The sequence below is a fragment of the Gorilla gorilla genome, chromosome 20, assembly GCF_029281585.2.
Source record: "Gorilla gorilla gorilla isolate KB3781 chromosome 20, NHGRI_mGorGor1-v2.1_pri, whole genome shotgun sequence".
Lineage (NCBI taxonomy): Eukaryota > Metazoa > Chordata > Mammalia > Primates > Hominidae > Gorilla > Gorilla gorilla.
The window spans coordinates 42,786,846-42,809,507 of NC_073244.2; the positions used below are offsets into that span (position 1 = coordinate 42,786,846).

At 45.3% G+C, this 22,662-nt stretch overlaps 1 long non-coding RNA gene across 1 annotated transcript; it reads left to right on the plus strand.

Moving 5' to 3' along the window:
- Positions 1-8,562: 8,562 nt before the first annotated feature.
- On the plus strand, positions 8,563-22,350 carry LOC101140501 (uncharacterized). The gene is made up of 4 exons (XR_008674012.2): positions 8,563-8,701; positions 9,881-9,978; positions 20,272-20,580; positions 22,199-22,350. It is a non-coding gene; the product is annotated as an uncharacterized lncRNA (long non-coding RNA).
- The last annotated feature ends 312 nt before the right edge of the window (positions 22,351-22,662 follow it).

The window sequence follows — 22,662 nt, forward strand, 5'->3', positions numbered from 1 at the left end:
CACTGCATTGCAGGTGCTGGAGTTTAATGCCTAGAAAGGCCCACGCAATCTCTAAGGCCATGTAAACACAGATGTTTCCAAAGTCGTTGATCATGATTGTGGAAAGACCTCAGCATTCCTAATAGTGACACAGATATTAGGATGGTGCTGTCAAAGAAGTCCCTCTCTATTCCATTGCATGCCCGACCTTCCAGACAGTTAGCAACGTTCTGAGAGGGTAAAGACTCTTATCTGAAACCCATCACGTCACCAAAGCAGCAACGATTTCATTTAAAAACAACACCTCTATCCAAGGGCTCAAAATCTGTTCACAAAAGAAAACACATCTTTTGACATGCCTAAAAATATGTGATTATATCCTTTGTGGCAAGATGAGACCAAGTGACTCATTGAAGTCATAAAGGCTGCAAATTGCAGTATTGTTGTCTTTGAATGAAAATTGCCAGAAGACTTGTGTTTCGTTGTCTCAAGAAACCTAGGCAGTCATTTGCCGCATCACGAGATCCAAATCATCTGAAGTTGAAGATCATCTCCTCCTTTTTGTATTTCATTAGCCAAGATCAGGTTAATAAAAAGTTTAAAAGTTGACTGCCTTCCCCAGGAGATTTATTTAGACCTCCTCTGCGGGGATGAGCTGGGAATGGCAGCCGACACTCTCATTTCTCCAGAGCTCACTCTGTCATCTCCCTCTGTGGTCCCTGAAGTCTGCCAATTAAAGACCTCCTCGATGACATTCTGCTGCTGAAGTTATGCACACATAAATCACTGTAATAGGAGAAGATTGTTATGTTAACCTCCGCCATGCAACCCTTTTCCTTTTGTGAGAAATGTGAAAAACATTCATTTGTCTGGCACAAAGGAAGCTATTTCCCAACAGATGCCTGGAAGCCTTGCCTGGATGATGCCCCTTCCTGTGGTTACGTAGGTGGTGCCTCCTGCACCAGCAGGCATTACTCAACTCGAAACGCAAAGCAACGAGGCCATAAACCAGGCAGCATTACGTCAGAGACAGGGTGCTCTGAAATAAATGGGGAGCTGGTTCTATCTAGAGGAACATTTTTCCATGTTTAACCAAGCAAAACTGGAGACATTACTGAACACACAGTCTCAAAGGTCAATTCTTAAGGAGACCAGTGCTGGGGAGGGAAGACACACAGTTTCTACAGCTATGGAGGAACCCTTGAGGTGGCTGGAGTTTCACTGTTAGAACGAGGGGCTGGTGTGCAGCGACTGTGAATTCTACTTTGATGTGAAAAATTGCATCTTCTGGTTGAGCCCCTGGGAGTGGCAACCATAGCAGCCGTGGTGCTGAACCTGGAGGTGGTCACCACTGTGTGCTCCCTCACCTACACTGCAAATCTTCATGGGTTCAAATTCCCCAGAGATTCAGTTTTCAAAAGAGAGACAGACAGACAGAGAGAGAGAGAGAGAGAGAATGTTTTATCAACAACAGAATACATATTCATGATGCATTAATGACTTATATCTACATGTTAACTTTAGAAGACAATATTAATTGAAAGACTTGAAAAGGAAAAGTCTGGGCATGAGCTGAGCTGTTTCTCTCTATATTCAGTTGCCCCCAGTTAGCTGACTCAAGGCTGGGGTGCCCCCACGGGATGGCGAGGGGGGACCTGCTATGCAGATACAGCTCCTCATCCAGAAACTGGCTTGCTTTGGACACCCAAGTGGGGACACCAAACTTGATCAAAGGACTCATTTGCCCACCCCTAAAGACCTGACTTTCAGAGCTGCTATCAAAGGGCAGGCACCTTGCAGGGCAAGCCCACAGTGAAAGAAAGAAAGAAAGAAAGGAAGAAAGAAAGAAAGAAAGAAAGAAAGAAAGAAAGAAAGAAAGAAAGAAAGAAAGAAAGAAAGAAAGAAAGAAAGAAGGAAGGAAGGAGAGAGAGACAGAAAGAAAGAAAGAAAGAAAGAAAGAAAGAAAGAAAGAAAGAAAGAAAGAAAGAAAGGGAGAGAGAGAAAGAAAGAAAGAAAGAAAGAAAGAAAGAAAGAAAGAAAGAAAGAAAGAAAGAAAAGAAAAGAAAAGAAGGAAGGAAGGAAAGAAAGAAAAAGAGAGAGAGGAAGAAAGAAGGAGAGAAGGGGAGAAGGGGAGAACGAAAGGAAGGGAAGGAAGGGAAGGAAGAAAGAGAAATAACAGTGGCTCACGCCTATAATTCTAGCACCTTGGGAGGCTGAGGTAGAAGGATTACTTGAGCCCAGGAGTTTCAGACCAGCCTGAGCAACATAGTGAGACCCTCTCTCTACAAAACAAACAAAAAAATTAGCCGGGTGTAGTAGTGCACACCTGTGGTCCCAGGTATTTGAGAAGCTGAGGGGGGAGGATCACCTGAGCCCAGGATTTGGAGGCTGCAATGAGCTATAGTCATGACACTGCACTCCAGCCTGGGAGACAGAGCAAGATCCTGTCTCTTAAAAGAAAAAAATCTAGTTAGAGGGGTTAGTAGGGAGGGAACAGGACACAATTTCTCTTATTACTTATTTCACAATCAAAATGAAATTTCATTCTAGTTCACACTACAGCAATTCAATTGCTGTTGGAATTTTGATATATTCTGTAAAGAGTGTCCAAAAATAACCAGTTGTACCTGATTCTGTTGAACTCTCTGCACCTGTCCATTTTAAATCTCATTTTCTTATTTACTGTTTTTTCTCCCCCTTCAAACTTACAGGTGTAAGGTGCTTTGTTTTTCTGCTTTTCTTTTTTTCTTTTTCTTTTTCTTTTTTTTTTTTTTTTTTTTTTTTTGAGACAGGGTCTCACTCTATCACCCAACCTGGAGTGCATGGCATGATCTCAGCTCACTGTAACCTCCACCTCCTGGGTTCAAGTGATCCTTTTGCCTCAGCCTCCCAAGTACCTGAAATTACAGGTGTGCACCGCCATGCCCAGCTAATTTTTGTATTTTTAGTGGAGGTGGGGTTTTATCATGTTGGCCAGGCTGGTCTCGAACTCCTGATCTCAGGTGATCTGCCCACCTCGGCCTCCCAAAGTGCTGGGATTGCATGCATAAGCCACCATGCCTGGCCAGATGCTTTTCTCCTTAACCTAGAGTGACCAGCCTTCCTGGTTTTCCTGGGACTGAGGGGTTTCCCAGGACAGGGGGCTTTCAGTGCTTAAACCAGTCCCTTGCAAGCCATAGAGTTATTTGCCTTCTTTAAGTAAACATGTAAATCTTAGTTTGAGCCTACCAAACCATGATCAATTAAATACAGTATATTAGTCCTTTCTCACACTGCTATAAAGATACTACCTGAGACTGGGTGACATAAACAAAAGAGTTGACTGACAGTTCTGCATGGCTGGAGAGACCTCAGGAAACTTACAATGATGGTGGAAGGCGAAGGGGAAGCTTGCACGTCTTACAAGGCAGCAGGAAGAGAGAAAGAATGAGAATGAGGAAGTGCCACACTTTAAAACCACCAGCTCTCATGAGAACTCACTCAGTATCATGAGAATAGCATGGGAGAAACCACCCCCATGATCCAATCACCTCCCACCAGGTCCCTCCCTCCACATGTGGGGATTATAATTTGAAATGAGATTTGGGTGGGGACAAAGAACTAAACAATATCACACAGTTTCACGGTTTTGCAGTAGCAGATATACAAGTACATTCACCAGGCTGTGGGAAACTGGCCCTATGGGTTTCTGAGCAGAAGTGAGACCACGTCCATCATTGCTGAGAACGATTTCCACTTCATACTGCAGGAAGAAGACTGAAGGTTTTCAGAGGCTATTGCACAATTCAAAGCATAAAACAATAAGGGATTAAGTGAGGGGAATGGAAAACAAGGGGCAGGGTAAGCAGACCCTTCTCCACGGAGGTCTTGCAAATTGTTCCAATCCAGTCATTTATACAATCTTCACCAGTTACCCGCAGGCCCCATCAAAAGCAACATTTCACCTGAGGAGCCAACATGGGGTGCCACCTCCTCACTGGCACATGTGGCCAGAGCATCATCTCACTGTGGTCCTTTTATTTTGAAGTAAAATATATAGGAACAATTAAAAAGGATGGAACCAATGCATCTCGACATTCTCTTTACAGGCAAAAAAAAAAAAAAAAAAAAAAAAAAAAAATCCAAATTAGGCTTTTGTTACCCTGACAGCACTGAGAATCATCTGGCTTGTGAGCTTTTAAATACTCAGTGTATAATGAACATCTCCAGCCAGATCCAGTGGGCATCACTCATGGAGACTGGCCACAGGGTAGGCCCACATCTCCCTTGCCTTCTTCTAGGCTTTCAAAGGGAGCCTGTGATGCCTACATATTAATTGCACTGAATTGCTCTTGATTAAATCACCGTAATTTTTTTGTTACTCTATGCTTTACATTAATATTAGCTGAATACCCAAGGGTTTTTTTTTTCCACTAATCCCAGGTCCAAATTAGACTTTTCTCATCTAGAAGTGTTGGGAAGATGGAAAATAAAAATAATGAGTATGAGGAAGAAGAAGAGAAATCACTGATACTGAGAGGTTTTGCTAAGCACCTGGCATTTTGCTGAGTGCTTCTCGTGTTACGTTGTGCTCTGTGAAACTGCCATTTTCATGGGTCCCATTTTTATACTGTTTGACCCACTACATTGTCTCCTATCATCCTCACAGCAAGTGAACCAATACTGTCATTGCCCTCTTTTTACACGCGGGTACACTGAGGCTGGAGAAGGGTGTGGTCCAAGCATGTGGTTGAGCCCAGCTGTCCCAGCTCTGACTCCAGAGACTGTGCTGCTAGCTGATACCCTTGAGTGCCCTGCCCTGACCCAGTTCCCCAGTCTTTTTTCTTTTCCCTTCTTCCCAACCTCTACTCTGAGCTGTAGGCTGCTGATGAGAGAGGACAAACAAACAAGATGGACAAGATGGTACCAAATCCAGAGTCACGTGGACAAGGGGACGGCGTGGATTGAGTGGCTGGGGCAGTTGTAACTTCATGCTGCTGGGATTGGAAGCCAGAGCTTATTGAAGGCAAGTGCACGTGGACATTCCCAGCAGAGGAGGGGCAGAGCTCCCAGGGAACCACAAAAGCACCCACGTGGAGGGGCTGAGGATGTGGCCTGGGAAGGATGCCATGTGACCACGTTTCCTCTCTGTTTTCCAGGCCACCATGGCTGACCACCCAAGCATCCGAGTCAATAAGTGTTTCACTGAGAAAGACCTGATGCCCCGCACAATTTCGCCCTAACTGGGAGGGTCGGCGCAGGCTTTTTCTTCTCCTTGCACTTACTAAAGTTTATTTAACAGTTTGGACCTTGCCTGTTGAATCTTGAAAATATCACAACTATGCATATACTGTGTTCTGAAGAGCTTACCCGAACACTATTTATTAGTCACTTTGATCTAATTCATCACATGCAAAAATCTCAAACAAGCACTAAGTGTCCTTTCAGGGGGACGTGTTAAGGTAGTTAAAGTACGCCTAAGCCCCTGTTTCCCACGGCTCGGGCCACGGGTGCCCTGGGTTCAAAAATGCAATTAAAAGAAGACTGTCAACTTCATCATTGTCAAAACGCCACATCACCCGCTAAAAAAGAGGCGCCCCCTTCGTCAATTTCCCCATCCATGCCAAAGTTTTGGAGAGACCCTTCACTTTATAAATCAACTCACAGCTTAGAACATCCTGGCAGCCCCTTCAAGGAACCGATCGGAATGACAGGGAAAGAGAGGATAACCATCATAGCTTGACTGGATACAGGTGTTTGCGTTTACAGACGAACCACAAACGCCTGGATCTTTGACAGGCGTTGATGCTATCAGTGAATCGCAGCTATTATTGGCTCCGGTCACCAAGGGCTCGGGGGCCTTTCCCTTAGCAACATCTCTGAGGCTGATAACATTTGGCTGAACTTTTCAGATCTTAACCTCCCTTCTGACTTTCTGCAGTCAAACCCGCCTAAACTGATCAGAAGAAGAGACACGCAGTGGGAAGACAAGTAAAATATTATTGACTGGACTGTTTCATGTCTATTAGGAAGAAAGAGCAGAGAGGGGAGGGAGAACCTCACGGTCTGACAGGCGTCAAGATAATCAGGGGAGGAATCGGGGCTGCGCAGTAACCCTCAGTGAGGTTGGAAAGCACTGGCTTACAAGAGGTCATTGTTCTGCGCGGGGAACAAACAGGGCGCCAGGCAAACAAGGGCGCAATTGCATTCCTCTACGGGACCCCGTTCCTTGTCAGCAGGCCCTGCTCCTGCAGCAAAGCATAGGATGGGAAACAAAAACAGGAAGTCGCATGGTTCGAGGAAGAGGAAGGGGCTCCCCATCCTCATCCAACGGCTTTGGTTTCTGGAAGCAGCAGGATGTGCTGACCCTATATGCACCCTGGTGCGTGGGGCCTTTGTGCTGGGCAGAGGTGGGACCCAGAGGGACAGGCGATGCTGCTCTGGAAGAATTTGGCTTTGGCAATTGGTATTTTCTTGTGTGTGTGTGTGTGTGTGTGTGTGTGTGTGTGTGTGTGTGTGTGTGCGTGATTTATTTTTTAATTTTAGATTCAGGGGATGCCTGTGCCTGTTTATTACACGAGTATATTGCATACTGGTGAGAATTGGGCTTCTAGTGTATCCATTACCCGAATAGTGAACATTATCCCTGATGGGAAATTTTTCAACAACTGCCTCACTCGCACTCTACTCCCTTTTGAAGTCCCCAGTGTCTATTATCTCCATTTTATGTCCGTGTGTTCCCACTGATTAGCTCCCACTTATAAGTGAGAACACATGGTGTTTAGTTCTCTGTTCCTGCATTAATTCACATAGGATAATGGCCTCCAGCAGCATCCATGTTGCTGCAAAAGGCATAACTTCATTCTTTTTTATGGCTGTGTAATATTCCATGGTGTGTATGTACCACATTTTCTTTATCCAGTCAACTGTTGATGGGCACTAAGGCTGGTTCCACAACTTTGTTATTGTGAATAGTGCTGTAATGAATATATTATATAATAATATATGTAGTGCTGTAATGAATGCAAGTATACATTATAATGATTAATATATACTTGGTGAATAATATAATGATTTCTTTCCTTTGGGTAGATATCCAGTAGTGAGATTGCAGGTTAAATGGTAGTTCTGTTATTTCTTTGAGAAATCTCCATACTGTTTTCCGTAGAGGTTGAACTAATTTACATTCCCAACAACAATATATAAGCATTCCCTTTTGTTCACATCCATGCCAACATCTGTTAGTTTTTGACTTTTTAGTGATAGCCGTTCTGACTGGTGTTGGATGATATCTCATTGAGGCAACTGGTATTTTCAATTTGCATTTCACTTCCCTGCTCCTTGTTCTGCTGTTCCTGACGGACCTCCTTGCTTCTTCAAGTTCACGTCCTCAGCATCCTGGCTGTGCATGCCCAGGCTCGGGTGTGCATGTTGGGGAGCAGCTAGAAGGGCTCCGCTTCCTCTCAGTGACCTTAAGTCCAGTTGCCAAGACCTCCTGGGACTCCACAAATGGGTTGATGATACAAGACATGCTTCCCCCTGCCCCCAAACCTACTGGAGAGGACAACAAACCCCACTTGCTAACCAATTTGCAAGACTGAGCTTGCCATCTGAAGCAGAGGTCAAGGTCTTCAGCACTGATACAGAAAGCTGGAACAGTGAGGCCATGCCCTGCCCTGCCTCTCCTTTCCTCCCTGGACCACTTTCATTTTTACTTACCCGTTGGTTCTGTCAGGTAAGACCAACCACAGACACTGCTCAAGGAGGTCCCAGAAAACCTATGGAACATTCCCCACCAACCTTTGTGTACAATTCACCTTGGAGCCATCTCTCTTTGAGGACTGGGCTTATTTCCCCCAAACATGTTTCCACTCTGTATTCCAGCAGCCCTGATCTGTGCAAATGGTTTGCTCACAGCCATCCAAGAAGCACCATCCTTTTGTTAGGGGAAGCACCTGATGCCCATAGAACCATGTGACTTGTCCACTTGAGCTTCTCACCACTCAGGGTGAGAGGGTGGGGTGGCATTTCAGAAAAACATGAGGAAAGGGAGACTTGGAATCAGAGAATGGCAGTACAGAAAAGAACTAAAACATCACCTTCTCCAATTATTTATGCCACATGTGGGGAAACTGAGGCACAGGGCAAAGAAGAAAGAAACACTTGGGTTTACACATGGTAAACTCCCCTGCGGCCCATCCCTGCCTCACCGCATGGCCCAGCTTTGCAGTACATTCAGGCATGCGGGTCCATCCATGCTCCAGACACGCCCAGGGCAGGCCCCACCTGCAGGGGCACTCGCTGTCTCCCTCACAGCTAACCAGGCTCTACCGCAGACCTTTGGCTGGGCCTAGATCAGAAACGTGGAGCCAAACAAGCTCCCATCTCCGTAACACATGCAGTCGGGGGGCCTGCAATGCTTCCTCCCCACACCCGGCCCCTAAACTTACTCTTATTTCCATCTCTTACTGTGGTCTTGCGTGTCCTCTTTCCTAATTCTTCCCCTGTTAATCACCCTCCCAATCCCTGCCACAGAGCCTTCTAGAACCCTGGTTCTATGACATTATGATTATGATGACGACAATGACGATAGTGGCAATCATTTATTAAGCATTGCCCTGGCCTAAGGCACCACATGGGTCATTTCTTCCAGGCTCCAACTTGCTTCTGCTTTGCCATATGGTAACACGCCATATTATGGAAGAACCATCATTACTGCCATCTGCAGGGGAAGCCTAAAGAGGTGAAGTATCTCACTCAATCTCATGCAAGAAAGCCAGGATTCGAGCCTGCGAGCTCTTCCACTTCAGCCACCCTCGCCCAGCATTGTCCCAGAATAGTGTCGTCACCACAGGGTGGAGGGACGGGTCTCAGAACTCTAACATCCCCATGTCCGCCCCTCGACCACAGCCGCCTTTCCTGCCAGTCTTCAGACACCTGGTTTTCTTCCCAGAGACCTGCAGAACAGTGATGCCAGCCCCTTGCCCCTTGCATCAGTCCCTCCTGGCAGCTCCTCCCTCCCATGCAGCCCAGAACCCTCACTGGTTCATAAGAACACACTGGTCTCAGTTGGGCACTCAGTTATCCCACATCTCTTCCTTGTCCTTAAACCTACAGAGATTGCACCCTGCTCACCCCTCCTCCTCCCACCCACGTGGCTGGGAGCTAATGGTAAGAATCTCGCCACTGTGTAGCACTGCATGTGGGCCCCCATCTCCACTGCACCCTACGTCCCTCCATCAGGGCTTTCTGCCTCTGTTTTCAGCTTCCTCTTTCATTCCTCCCAGTGCTCTTGTGACCTCATCCTTCCACCTACAAATTTAGCAACATTCATGGCGACACCTTCCTGCCAGTCTCACCAACCACTGAAGACCAACCTTCCCTCCTTGCTCTTCCCTGTTGCCCACGGTCCTCTGTCTCCTCCACTCTGTTCTCCCCACCACCAACAGCTAAAGCACTCCTACCATAAACCAACAAACTAACCACCCTTAACATGATGACCTCCTCCCTCTCACTCAATCCAGTCATCAGTGACCTTCCCATAGGCAGATCTCAGACACCCACTCCTCAGTCCTTGTGTGGCTGAACATCTCTGCTGTGTTCATCACCACTGAACACTCCTGCCATCTTGAAACTATCTACCCCCTTGGCCTCGGGTTTTCTTCCTTCCTCCATGACCACTCCAGCTCATTTCCACCCATGGCTCCCTCGTTCTTGACCTGTCCCTGGTTGGTGGTGGTCCCCGGGCTTCCACTGACAACCTGCCCCGTTTTCCTCTGCTGTAGCTTTACCTGCCACCCCAGGTGCTAACTCAAGCTCTTCCCAAAGATCTTAGGCTTAGCTCCAAACTGGCTGGATATCTCCAGTTGCCTTCGGCAAAAGAATATGTTCATGACAAGGGCCCACTGTCTTGCTCCCCAAGGTGATTTGATAGTGTGGTTTCGGATTACAGCCTGGCTTCCTGGGGTGATCCATCACAAGAATAAAGAGTATTGATAAGGCCAATGGGTGCACTTCCAGGTAAGGACGGTTGTGTTTCTCTCGGCAAATGAATGGGTAGTTTCCCCAGCACCTGCAGGTGGTGAGAGTTGGTCTCAGCTCTGATAACACAGGCTCTGCCAAAGGTGTGCCCTTGGGCTTTGGGGGATTGAATGGAGTCAGTGATAGTGTGTGGTGGTGTCCATCTGTCCTTGCTCAAAGCCGATCTCCACCTGCACGTGTTCTGAACCCTAGCTCTGGATGAAGAGAGCAGTTGAGTGTTGATAAATGGACTGAGCCAGCCCCCAGCTCTTCTGGGCTCAGTATTTGGGGGGGACTTATGGGCATGCTTGAGCCATAGGGTGGTTGCACCCCGGCCCACAGGGCAGGATCCCCATCCACATTCACCTCACTAGAAATGAGGCAGCCCTTACTGTGTGAAACGTCACAGTGTGGGGGAGTGGCGGTAGGCAGCCACTGGGAAGAAGCACCCTCCTCAAGCGGGTTTGATGTTTCTTTAACTCTCAAAACTGCTGCCCATGGTTTACAAGGTCATGAACGGGAAATGACACACAGCACATGCCTCTCATGGCAGCACCTCCTGGATACTCCACCTGGACCTGAAAACGCAGAAGGAACAGTGGGAGGAAGTCTAACCGGGAAGCCGCCTTTCAGATGCCCACTCTGTCACTCACTCACTGCGTGACCTTGGGACAGTGACCAGCTCTTCCGAAGCTCAGGATGCTTATCTATTGGACATTTACTACAATCCCACCCTGCCTTCTCATGGGGTTGACTCAAGGTTCTCCTGTGGTTACCCTCAGAGCTGTCATGAGTGAGCCCAGAGGATGACGGAGCCAGTAGGGGTAGTGTCTTCACAATCCTCACCCTGGCAGTCCCGATGTGATCCCCTCTGCTGATCCCCCATCCATGACAGGCTCCTTCTCATCCAACAGGCTTTAGCCCAGGAGTCACCGCCTCGGAGTGGACTTCCCACCACCCATTCCAGTGCAGCCACCAACTCGAGGCACTTTCTAAATGATGCCTCTGTTCTGTTTTTTGAAGAAAGTCTCAAACTTACCTTCCAGGGAAACTGACCAAACCAAGAAATGCTGACCCTAAGTCCCTCCTGGAGCCAAGATCAGTGAATTCCTACATGGATCAGATGACGTGGCCTCTTCTTTGAGCTTCTCTCCAATGCTAATCTTCTAGTTATCACCAACTAGAGGTTTTTTAATTTATGTATTACATTTCTTGCTTGTTATCTGGTGGTCTGCAAGGTATAGGTGTATCTTAGCCACTGAAGTAGAACCTGCCTGGCTCATAGTAGGTCCTCAATAAATATTGACTGAATAGCTAATGAGGGGATGATTGAGTGGACATCCCCTGTCCGAGGCTGGGATACCTGGACTTGATAGATCCTGGTTCCCAGGTCTCAGTGGGTTCTGCCTCTTGTCGCCTCCTTTGCCAGCCACTTCCTCAATGATGGAGAGAGCCAAGGTTCCCCTGCTGGATGCATTTTCCGTGAATTTGGGGAACCCAAGATACTGTCAAGCCTACAGTGAGCTCTGAGCCCTTTCAGGAGAGCCAACCCTTGATACAGTCCCCCAGGTACCCCTGTGAGTTTTTCTCCTATAAAAAATGAGAAATCTGTAGCTGGGTGCAATGGCTCATGTCTGTAATCCCAGCATTTTGGGAGGCCGAGGTGGGTGGATCACTTAAGGCCACGAGCTCAAGACCAGCCTACCCAACATGGCAAAACCCCATCTCTACTAAAAATACAAAAATTAACCAGATATGATGGCACATGCCTATAATCCCAGCTACTCAGGAGGCTGAGGCACAAGAATCACTTGAACCCAGGAAGCAGAGGTTGCAGTGAGCTGAGATCGCACCACTGCAGCCACTACACTCCAGCCTGGGTGACAGAGTGAAACTTTGTCTCAGAAAAAGAGAGGATCTTCCATTGTAAACATGACCAGACCTTACCCAAGAAAGAAATTCCTTTTGATGCCTTCTTAGAGCAGTGTGATCAACTACCAAACAGAGCTGGGACTTCCGTCTTTCCCAAGCCACTCCTGTAGAGCAGAGACAGGCACCTGTCTCTTCATAAGCCCTTCTTTATCTGTAGTCTGATTTGATTTGACCTGTGCGATAACTCCTATCTGTGTCTGGTATCATCGCTCGTGTCTCCGAACATTTCACAGCAGTGACTGATGCCCAGACCTCCGGCTAGATGGTAGCCCTGACTGTCTGTTATCTGTGCACCTGGTCAGCCTCTCTCCACTTGGACGGCAGCCTCTTGAGGGACTAAGCTTGCAACACCTCACATCAAATAGACCAACGAGCCACCTTGTTTGGCTGAAGTATATGTTCATTCTACAATTTGGCCATCAGGGAAAGGTAAGAAAGAAGAGAGGCAGAAAAACAGACGAAATGAAAGGGAAAAGACACACACCCAGCAGCAGAGAAAAGACATAGGAAAAAGGAAAAAAAAAACTAGTTTAAGGGACAGGGGAAAATGAATCATATACAGAAGCAAAAGAAGATTAAGGGGAGAAATTCTCTAAGATCTGCTGTCTATAAAGGAGTGACGGACATGAGGTGAGGATTATACGGTGCTGTCCACTTGGCACAAAGGGTGCAAAGTCCTAACATCCCCCGCCACCTGCACTTCCCACTACACCATGCTATGAACTGCAAGAGGCTCCATTCCAGCTCAAACATCCCTGCAAGCTCAAAAGTAGAAAACTTGTCCTCAGATGCAACAACAGTTGTCAGAGCAATGTTACCCTGAGTTGTGAAGAAACCCAGGTCTGCATGGAAGAAACCTGGGCTGCCCCAGTCCCTGGCCAAAGGTTTGCCAAGCACCCTCAGAAGACCTGCAATTGTCAGGGGAAGTAAACTTGGTCCCCCGTCCCCCAAATCCCTGCCCGTTCTCATTGCTTCATAGTCCAGTGCAGTCCCCGACCCAGACCCAGGCCTCCCGAGAAGCCGGTGAGGTGAAGTCATTGGAGGGAGCCTCATCCCTGATGGGTGGGCACAAGGCCTGTCTGACTTGCCCACTCATATCACTCAGAAATCTGAGGAGGTGGTGCTTGAGGGGCAGTAGAACGAGGCTCCAAGAAGTCACTGTAATCTCTGTGGGCCACGCCAGAGTTCAAGACTGGATTTTCGCTCCCATGGCCGAGGGATCTCTGGAAGGTCCCCTTTGCCACCAAAAGCCTGCCCTTTTCTGCATGTTTTGAAAGGAGTTTTCCTAAACACAGCCTCCTCCATCAGGAAGTTTGAATGTATAAACAGTGACTCTTATTCAGAAAAGCAGCAACGAGCAGTTTTATGTAAAAGTTACATCTCCATTTAAGAAAGAATATATAATTCCACATTCCACTGTCCCTCGAACTTTATTCCCGTTTATGTAGATCTTAATACAGTTATATAGTCGCGGGGCTAACGTCCCCTCCGGATGGTAATGAGGTCCTCTCGAACCCGTTAGCTGCTATAAAGTATGCAGAAGTTAAATGCACAGATGGAAAAAAATTTGTCTCAATTTTATACTTCTGCAAAATGGTAATTTTGTACTTAAAATGTACAAGATGGATGTTCAGAAATATAGGCTGATAGCCTAAATTATATTTGGTCATAATTTATGTAGTACAGTCCCAAAGAGATACAAAAAGGCAGAGCATAATTTATCTGCTGGAATCAGCGATAGCTTTGCTAAAACTCCCATTTATTCCATCCCCCATAGTTTTAAGCAGCCTTCGTCCTCAGGGCTCACTCTATTTAAGTTTTCCATACTGCTGTTTGATCACATATTGTACTCTATAATTTGCCTATCATCTGAAGCAAATTTAGGTCCCAGAAGTTATGATCTCTACATAGCAACCACTTTATTTGGTAAATGCAAAATATTTATAGCAATATAAAAACCAGATGAAAATAAAATTCCTATAATCATTGGAACATACACACTTTATCATTGGGGCTTGTAAGGCCATTAGAGTAAGACTAGTATGTTGACTAATACAATTACCTTTGGACGCTCACTCGAATTTGCTGATGCCTGGGAACTGGAGAAACTTTTTCTCCAGCATCCCTTCCATCTTGCCAATGGTGAAAAAAAAAAAAAAAAAAAAAAAAAAAAAAAAAAAAACATCTGGGCACGGGCTCCAGAGAGAATTGCCCCAGAGGAAATCAGTTGAAAAGCGAGAGTCAGATAAGTCATCACTGTGCCTCAGATGTGGAAAGGAATTTCCAAGTAAAAACACACTGCTTGGCAATGGCACTGCCCTGGATGGGTTCACCCCTTACCTTCCAGGGAAACTGACCAAACCAAGGAATGCTGACCCTAAGTCCCTCCTGGAGCCGAGATCAGTGAATTCCTACACGAATCGGATGACATGGCCTCTTCTTTGAGCCTCTTTCCAATGCTAGTCTTCTCACACCTCTAACTTCTTTGTGTGTGTTTGTGTGTCTGTGCTTCCAAAATTGTTACTTGGAGATGTTCAGGCTGGAACCTACAACATGACACAGTCCATCAACGCTCCTCGCAAAGCAACGAGCTCTTCAAAACAGAGTGGAGAGAGAAAACAGGGAAGGGACAGGCCCCGAACTGAAATGTGCACATGAAAACCTCAGAGAATAACGTTACTATGCATATTCACGTACACTTGTTGAGTGTCTGTTCTCTGCAAGCACTGTCTAGGACAGAATGCTATTAGGACAGAATGCTGTTCAAATAAGTGTTCAGGTGACTTCCGCTTATGCATAGGACCCTGCCCTAGGTTCCTTCTAGTCCTCAGAAAAACCCTGCACAGTAGGGCTTACAGATTACCAGTATTAAAAGGAGGAAATTGGCCAAGGGTGGTGGCTTACACCTGTAATCCCAACACTTTGGGAAGCCAAGGCAGGTGGATCACCTGAGGTCAGGAGTTTGAGACCAGCCTGGCCAACATGGTGAAACCCTGTCTCTACTAAAAATATAAAAATTAACCAGGCGTGGTGGCAAGTGCCTGTAATCCCAGCTACTGGGGAGGTTGAGGCAGGAGAATAGCTTGAACCTGGGAGGCTGAGGTTGCAGTGAGCCAAGATCACACCACTGCACTCCAGCCTGGGCGACAGAGGGAGACTTCTTCTCAAAAAAAAAAAAAAAACTAGGAGGAAACTGAGGGAGGGAGAGGTCACCCAGTCAAGTAAGTGGTAGAGGAGAGAGTGACACCCAGGACTGACACCATTCAAGCCAGCTGTATCTGATACCCAACAAGCCCCCTGTTGTACTTTTCTGTATGCCAACACAGAACACCAAGCTTCCCGAGGTGCCTATGCAGGGATATTGCTTCTCCGTCTTCAGACCTCTCCCCGCCCACCTCAGCCCCCTTCCATCCAACCTCAAGGTTGCCTTCAGCTGAGTGAAGATGAAATAAAACCCCAGCTGCATCTCTCCGATAAAAACTTCAACTGAAGCCTCATATATTTTGTAGATACTAAAGATTTCATGGCTCTTTGAAGACGAGTGTTGTATTAATCATTGTGGTTGTTCAGATTATTTCCTCATTTTTAACATTGCTCGAGCCCTCTACCACAGAGCCACCATTTCTGTGTCCAGGGTAGTGAGACCCTCAAGAGATACCCTAGATTCCTCTTTATAGCCACTTCCTCCTTCATTGCAACTTAGCTCCAGCTCCAGCTCCCTAAGTCTAAGGGACTCTCCCCATTTTTAACTTTTTTACCCAAAACATGCTTAAGCAGAAATCAACTGAATGCATATTTGAATAGCATTCTGTTCGAATCCAGATATTATTCTACAAGGTCCATTTTAAAGTCTGTTTTTTCATATATCACACTGGAGGGAGAGAGAGAAAGAATATAGCTCAAAATAAATGTGTAAAAAAAAAAACGAAAGAGATCATAAGGGCAGAGGAAATACCTTGGTCTAATTTGTCTCCTGATTCTATAATTATTTCAAAACCAAATACAGATTCCTAAAGTATCAGTGTGGAAAGGAGCCCTAATGCACCAGAACTGTTCATTCCACAACTGGGGAAACTGAGGCTCATAAGAGAAGTCTTACATACACCAGTAAGGAGAACAGCTAGGTCTCTATTTGGGTCTTGCTCGGTAGCATGTGAACAATGTGTCTGTTCTCAAAAGGCAGTAACTATTGCAATCAGTTGGGAACTCAAGAATATCTGACATATGGGACCATCCATGACTTGTCTCCAGTCCTCTTATAGCCTGTGGGCAGGGAGATGGGTTTCATTTGCCTGTTGTCTGCTCATCAGCACTCCTCCCCATGCAAGGGTAGAGGAAGCAAGAGGGTATGTTGACTTTTATCAAGAGCCTGCATGCTGGGCATTTAGTTTGAGCTTTCTCCCTCTACCTTCAGGCAATCCTATGCATGGCTCCAACGTGCAGGTGAGGCTCAGTCAAGGGCAGTCATTTTCCCAAGGACACACACAACCGAGCCCAATAATTGATAATACTACTGTACAGGTTACTTCAGAGAAAGGAACTATTAATGTTGCCTTGGGGAGTAGGAAACAACATTCTAGTTGAATCTTCTAGGACGGGATGGTATTTGCATGCAGAGGACAATTTGTGGGCAGAGATGCTAAGGTCCCAGTAAATATTTAGGATGGTGTTTGCGCACAGAGGACAATTTGTGCACAGAGCTCCTAAGACCCCTGTAAATATTTGCTCCATGTTCACAGTCCAAGGAGGGAGAAAACGTGCAAAGGCCCTGAAGAGAGAGGCTTTAAAAACCCACAGGAAGCTCTTTCCAAGTGTTGCAAAGGGAATGGTTGTTCATCCTCTTCTTAGGAACCATTCAGCCTAGCCCTGTCTCCCAGCCACCCTGCAGCCAGGAGCTCTGATGTGTGATATTATATAGAGTTCAGGAATGTGAAAGGCACCACATAAAATCAAATTCTCTTCTATTTTAAGTTGAGTGGTGCACCAGTTCAGCTTTAAAATCTGATTTCTTAAAAGTTTCAAAGGGAAAAAAAATGTTCCTTTGCAATTGGAATCGAGTCCACATAAATTAGCAGGCCAGCTCTACATATCCATCTTTCCGAACTTTCCTGGATTGTTCATTTTAATCAAGCGGCCCACATTCTTGACTTTTCATCCTTCACTGCCCAGAATGATGCACTGCAGCTACTGATGACACGCAAATGTTAATTTTGTTCAAGTTCAAACATCATCCAAAAAGGGCCTATTTTAAAGACTGCTTTGCAAACACCAGCTGAAAATGAGGATGAACCGAATCAAACACCGCCAAGAAATTCAGAGGAGGGAAAGCTGTGGTCTTAAGGAAACTCACAAGTTTTTTTGTCTCTAGATCCTCAACCTCTCCAAGGCCGAGAGTAGAATCCTTGATGTCTAGAGCTGGAAGGGAAATCAGATTTCACCCCAGCCCTGCCCAAGGTCATTCCGTGTGGTAGGGAAGGGACGAGATAATTCAACTCTCCCCCTGGGTAAAAGAGCCTTCCTAAAATGTGAAACCAGTGAAACCATGTATTTCAAGTCTTTCTGTCATTTAGCAGGTTTCAGGAACAGCAGGATACATCACACACACACACACACACACACACACACACACAGGCACACAACAGGTTTATTTTAGAACTCTGGCTCACCCCTTAACCAACTACCATTCCTCTATCCCGTCTCCTCCAGTATAGGATGTCACTATTGCCCAGTGAGGGCACAAGAGTGACAGTTGTTCAGAGATGCTTCAACAGGAATTGTGCACTTGAATAAGGAGAAATCAGCCGAGTTCCTATTTCTTCATGGCTGAAATTGTCTGAGATTTGGCATCTGCTTGTTTGCCTTTGCACCCAATGAAGCTGCATGAGAAAAGGACATCATCTGTATGAGTCACTACCGCACCCCCCTGGAGCCTAAAACAGGGCCTTGGTACCTCGTGAGCACCCAATGAATATTTCTGAACAAATGAAGAAATGAAATCACTCTGGTCTATTATTTACCAGGATCCTTCAAAGCAGGACTGTACTATGGAAGGTCTCAGCATAGAGGTTAGAGATCTGAGGGTCCCTAAGACGTTGAGCGCCATCTCACAGCAACATGGCCCTAGAGAATAAATCCATCTGAAAGCTTTGGCCCCAGGGTTCTCAACGGCCTTGCTTCTAGAATACCAGCCTCATGTAAACAAGCCATCGGCAGTGACAAGTACCAGTTTCCATGGCCCATCAGACTAAACTGTTCACAGTGGCGGCCTATCTTCTGAAAGAACAGAAAAGACACTGCAACGTCAAGAAAAAAATGACTGCCGCTATTCCCTGAGCGATAACAGCCTCTCTTGAAATGCAGGACATGTTTCATTTGGCTTATAATAATTGTGTACTGTCTTTTAACCCTCAAAGTGTTAAGCATTGTCATATCCTCTGGGGATGAAAAGATCTGGGGTTAACAACTTTCTCTTTTAAAAATTCATAAAGGTGCAAATAAACAGCATTGCATCCAGTGGCTATGCGTTGCAAGAAGCCAAGGGAGAAAGAGGAAAAAAAAAGACGACAACAACAACATTACCCCCCACAGGATACTTGGCAATTAACTGCAGCTATGTCAGCAATTTTTTGAAAAATTTCCTAAACATGGAGAAGACTCATCCTCACCATATGAAAAACAAAGCTACTGCAGTGACTCTCCCATGCATTACAATGTGTGTGTCTTACTTCTTAACCAAGCCGCTAATCACGCAAATTATTGCAACTAATTACATTTGAAGGTCTAATTAATTCTTTCAGTACCACATCATTTAGTACGCATTCACAACACAGCACCTGTTTTGAAAATCCTTGCAGTTAATTTGTTTATAAACAAACACTATTTGCATAAAATGTTTAATGAATGGTTTAACAGTTAGTACAATACTCCAGTTTTGTCTTCGTAGATCTGAGGTCATCAAAGGCCACGATAAATTAATTTTAAACTATACAAATTAATTTAAATAGAATGTGTGAATTTCTCATTAATAAAGAAAACATTTTCAACATGTTAATTAATATCTCTGTAACAGGCTAATTGCTTCCTGCACAACAAGTACATCTTACAAGCAAACCTTAAAGATTTGGGGGGCAAAGGGGTGGGGACTATTTTAAAACTGCAAAACAAAAAGTGCAATTCAGAAAAAACACACACAGCCCGATTATACTGGAGAATTCACCACTTAGGACAGGCAAACCAAGAAAGGAAGCTATTGCCTTATGTTACAAATACAACACATTTTAGTCATCGAGAACGGGACGGTTGAAAAACATTTCTATCACAGGTGCAGTTACGCTGCAAAGATGGTTAGATGATGTCTGCCTTCTGGTAGAAAGACACAATTAATGAAAACATTAGTTCTGAGAGTGAAGATCTCTCCTTTGAATGTAGGGCATATTAGCTGTGTTTGTAACCCAATGGTAAATACGGATTTCATTAAACAAATCTGCATCTTCACACCAGTGTCTGAGGCTCAGCCATCATAATTCTCCCTGTGGCAAACCATGGAAAGATACTTCATGTAGAAACTAAAGAGGAACAACATTATAGCCCAACATCAAGCACAGCGCTTGCAAAATCCGTCACGAGATATGTTCACCCTTAAGTTTGTTTCTGATTTGCAAGCGTTTTCACATTTGATAAGCACCTGTTGTAAATTTACATCCACGCAGGAAGTATTCTTATGCTAGGGAGCTGAGAATTGTAAAGCATGTTTATACTCTTACCCTTGTGTGGTGTTGCCCCTTAATGCACAGGCTGATAAAATGACTAGCTACACAGGACCCAGAGGGATGTGCCACTCCATCTGGTTCCCACCGCATCTGCCCCCAAGGAGCCACTAGTCCCTTCCTCCTGGAACAGGTTCTGTCAGCACTGATCAACAAGCACTTGGTTTTTGTTTTAAGTTTGTTAATTCGGAGAGGACGTGGAGAGACAGGGAGCGAGGGAGAGAGAGAGAGAGAGTGTGTGTATGTTCAGGGTGTGGGGGTAGAACGACAGAAAGACAAAGAGAAGCACAAATACAGACTTCCCAACACTTCTCTGGGACCTGCCAATGTATTTCCAAGAAAACAATGGAAAAACAGTAAGAGTTCCATCCTGACAGCACCAGGGGAAAAGAAGAATTTGCCCAACCTCTGACTGGACCCAGATTTCCAGGGTGGTGCTGCTACTCGTTAGAAAACACTTGGCCACGTGGCCCCTTGGTCCTGATATTTCTTTGGAGGTGTATATAGAATAAGACTATCCCAAGCACCCTGCTCCCAAACTACCCTGGTGAACCCAGTATGGTGTGAAAACCCCTTTGCTTTACTCTTTTGCCAGATAAATGCCAGCCAACATCCCTGTCTCTGGGGCCCTGGAGAGGCCTTCAACACACCTGGCCTCACTGCCCTGTGGCTTCAACAAAGAGGCTGAGCATCTCCTAGAAACCTTGAGGTCCATGGATGACATAGCGGAATGATGGATTTCAGAAAAGGCAGGTGCTTCCCACTCTTTAAATTTTTGTTTATTCTTTCCAAGTTTCCCATCAACAGCCCTGCAGTAAAAATTCAGGGCTTCAGAGACAAACATTTCATGAGTACAGACTGTGATGAGGAAAAGAAGCCATTCCCTCTCTATCAGGATCCAGAGGTAAGCTGCTGCTTTGCTCTTAAAACGCAAGAAAAAAAAAGTGATTGACGGTTGGCACAGGACTCAGGACTATATGCCACTTCCATGTTGACTTCTTTTTGGAAAAGATACCCAGGATAGCCATGTGAGGAGTTACTCCGGGTTTCGGCCCCATAGCCAGCTAGGAGAACTGAGGTTCAAGGGGCAGAGGGTGAACTCCCCAGCAGAGACAGAACGGGGCAGGAGGAGGGCAGGAGGCGGGTGGCTGTGAGACAAAATGCTTCCATCCCAGAACAAGCAGAAACAGGCGCACCACTCTGCAATATAAAAGTCAGAAAGCCTTGCAACATAGATGCAACCCAGGGACTTCCCCCTTGCAGCCAGCAGCCAAGGCAGCTTCTAGGCACTGTGTGGCTGTATTTAAACCCAACTTGGTCCCTAACTTCTCTCCAAAGCCGGTCAAGTTGCCCCACCCGAAGCATCCAGATGACAGGCTCCTGCCTCCCCTCTTGCACAAAATCATTCCCGGATGTAGAGCCTGGCTTTTTCTCTTTCCCCATTAAAAATCACCAGCGTTTCGCAAATAAAGGCGATCACCATGTGAAAAATTATCTTTTAAAATGGAGTTTAATTTGCATATAAGGAACGAGAGATTTATGACAAGCAACATCGTCCAGTACTGCATCTGCCTAGTATCAGTCGTAATTTAGATTGTTTGTGACTGATCTTAAATTCTAAAGCTTGGAGAAGATGAAGTACTCTGTTGCTGTATTATTGTCAGGAGTCTAAGACTTACCAGAGATTTATTAGTAATCTTATCACAAACATGTCTCAAGTTTTTGCTTTTAATATGTGCCAAGCTCCTCTGAGGAATTTTCCTCACTGCAATTATATTCCTCAATGCCTGCATTCTGAAGCTGAGTTGATTTCCTTCCCAAAATAAAGCGACCTATCATTACACCACAGCCGCTCTTGTACATTTTTCCTCTGCTACTTAATAATCAATGTATTCATCATTAAAATCTGAGCCCTGAAGCAATGGTTTTTAGCATATTCTAATGACTAGCGACTTGCAAATTACAATGACCTTTCATGTACATTCTGTAAGCACCTTGTTCTAATGTGTACTGTATTTATAGTTTGCCAATACAAACTAGCCAAAGATTGGATAATTACTGTAATCTATTAGCTCGATTGCTTTCCCTGCTCATTTATAGCATGTGCCACGCAGGCCATTTTCAAAAACTGGCCTATCTTTCATCTCCCGCAAGCTCAGAAAGTAAGGGATACTTCATCTTCACAATATACACACTTACTAATGTCTGAAGAACAGCCCGTCTCAGCTCAAGGAGGTTTCAAAAATAAAGAACCTTCTTTCCTATTAGTGTCATAATGCTATTTGTGACTGACAAAAAACACCGCTCCAAGAGTGTAAACTTTCGTTGAAGAATGTCAAGGCCGGTCCCATTTTCTGCCCATTACTCTGACCTCCAAATAGCATTTAATAAGATCTGCTTTGAAAGAAAAAGATAAAGGCACTTCCCTTAAACAAGAAACAATTTTTTTTGTTATAAGTAAATGTTTCAAGTGAAGCATTAAACTTTTTCTTTTCTTCTTTTTCTTTTTTTTTTTTTTTAAGCACACTGCTGTTACGACTCCGGAACCGATAAGGAAGCTATGTGTGGAAGTATGAGCCCGGGTCGCTTTCTGACCCTCTGTGACGGTCTATTTCAGGCAGTTATGGATAGATAACATTACAGACACTGGTAATTAAAACGACACTAATTTTGTCTCTGTGGCCACGCTTTGTTGTTAGAAGCCATCTATCATGGCCTTCACGCATCACACAATGAGAAGACATTTGTCTACGTACATTGTGCTTGGTCAACGGTTTTACGGATCTCCCCGCGTACCTGGACACCCAGGCACTTTTAAAGACGTACTGCCTTCATTTCTACTCTATTACTCTGATTAATAAAACATTTTGCATGCTTCATCAAAACACCCTGCAAGCTTTTTACCACATATATTCATGGGGGGGAAAGCAATGTTAATTTCTTTCCCTTTTAGAAAGAAACTAACAACAACAACAACAAAAGAAAT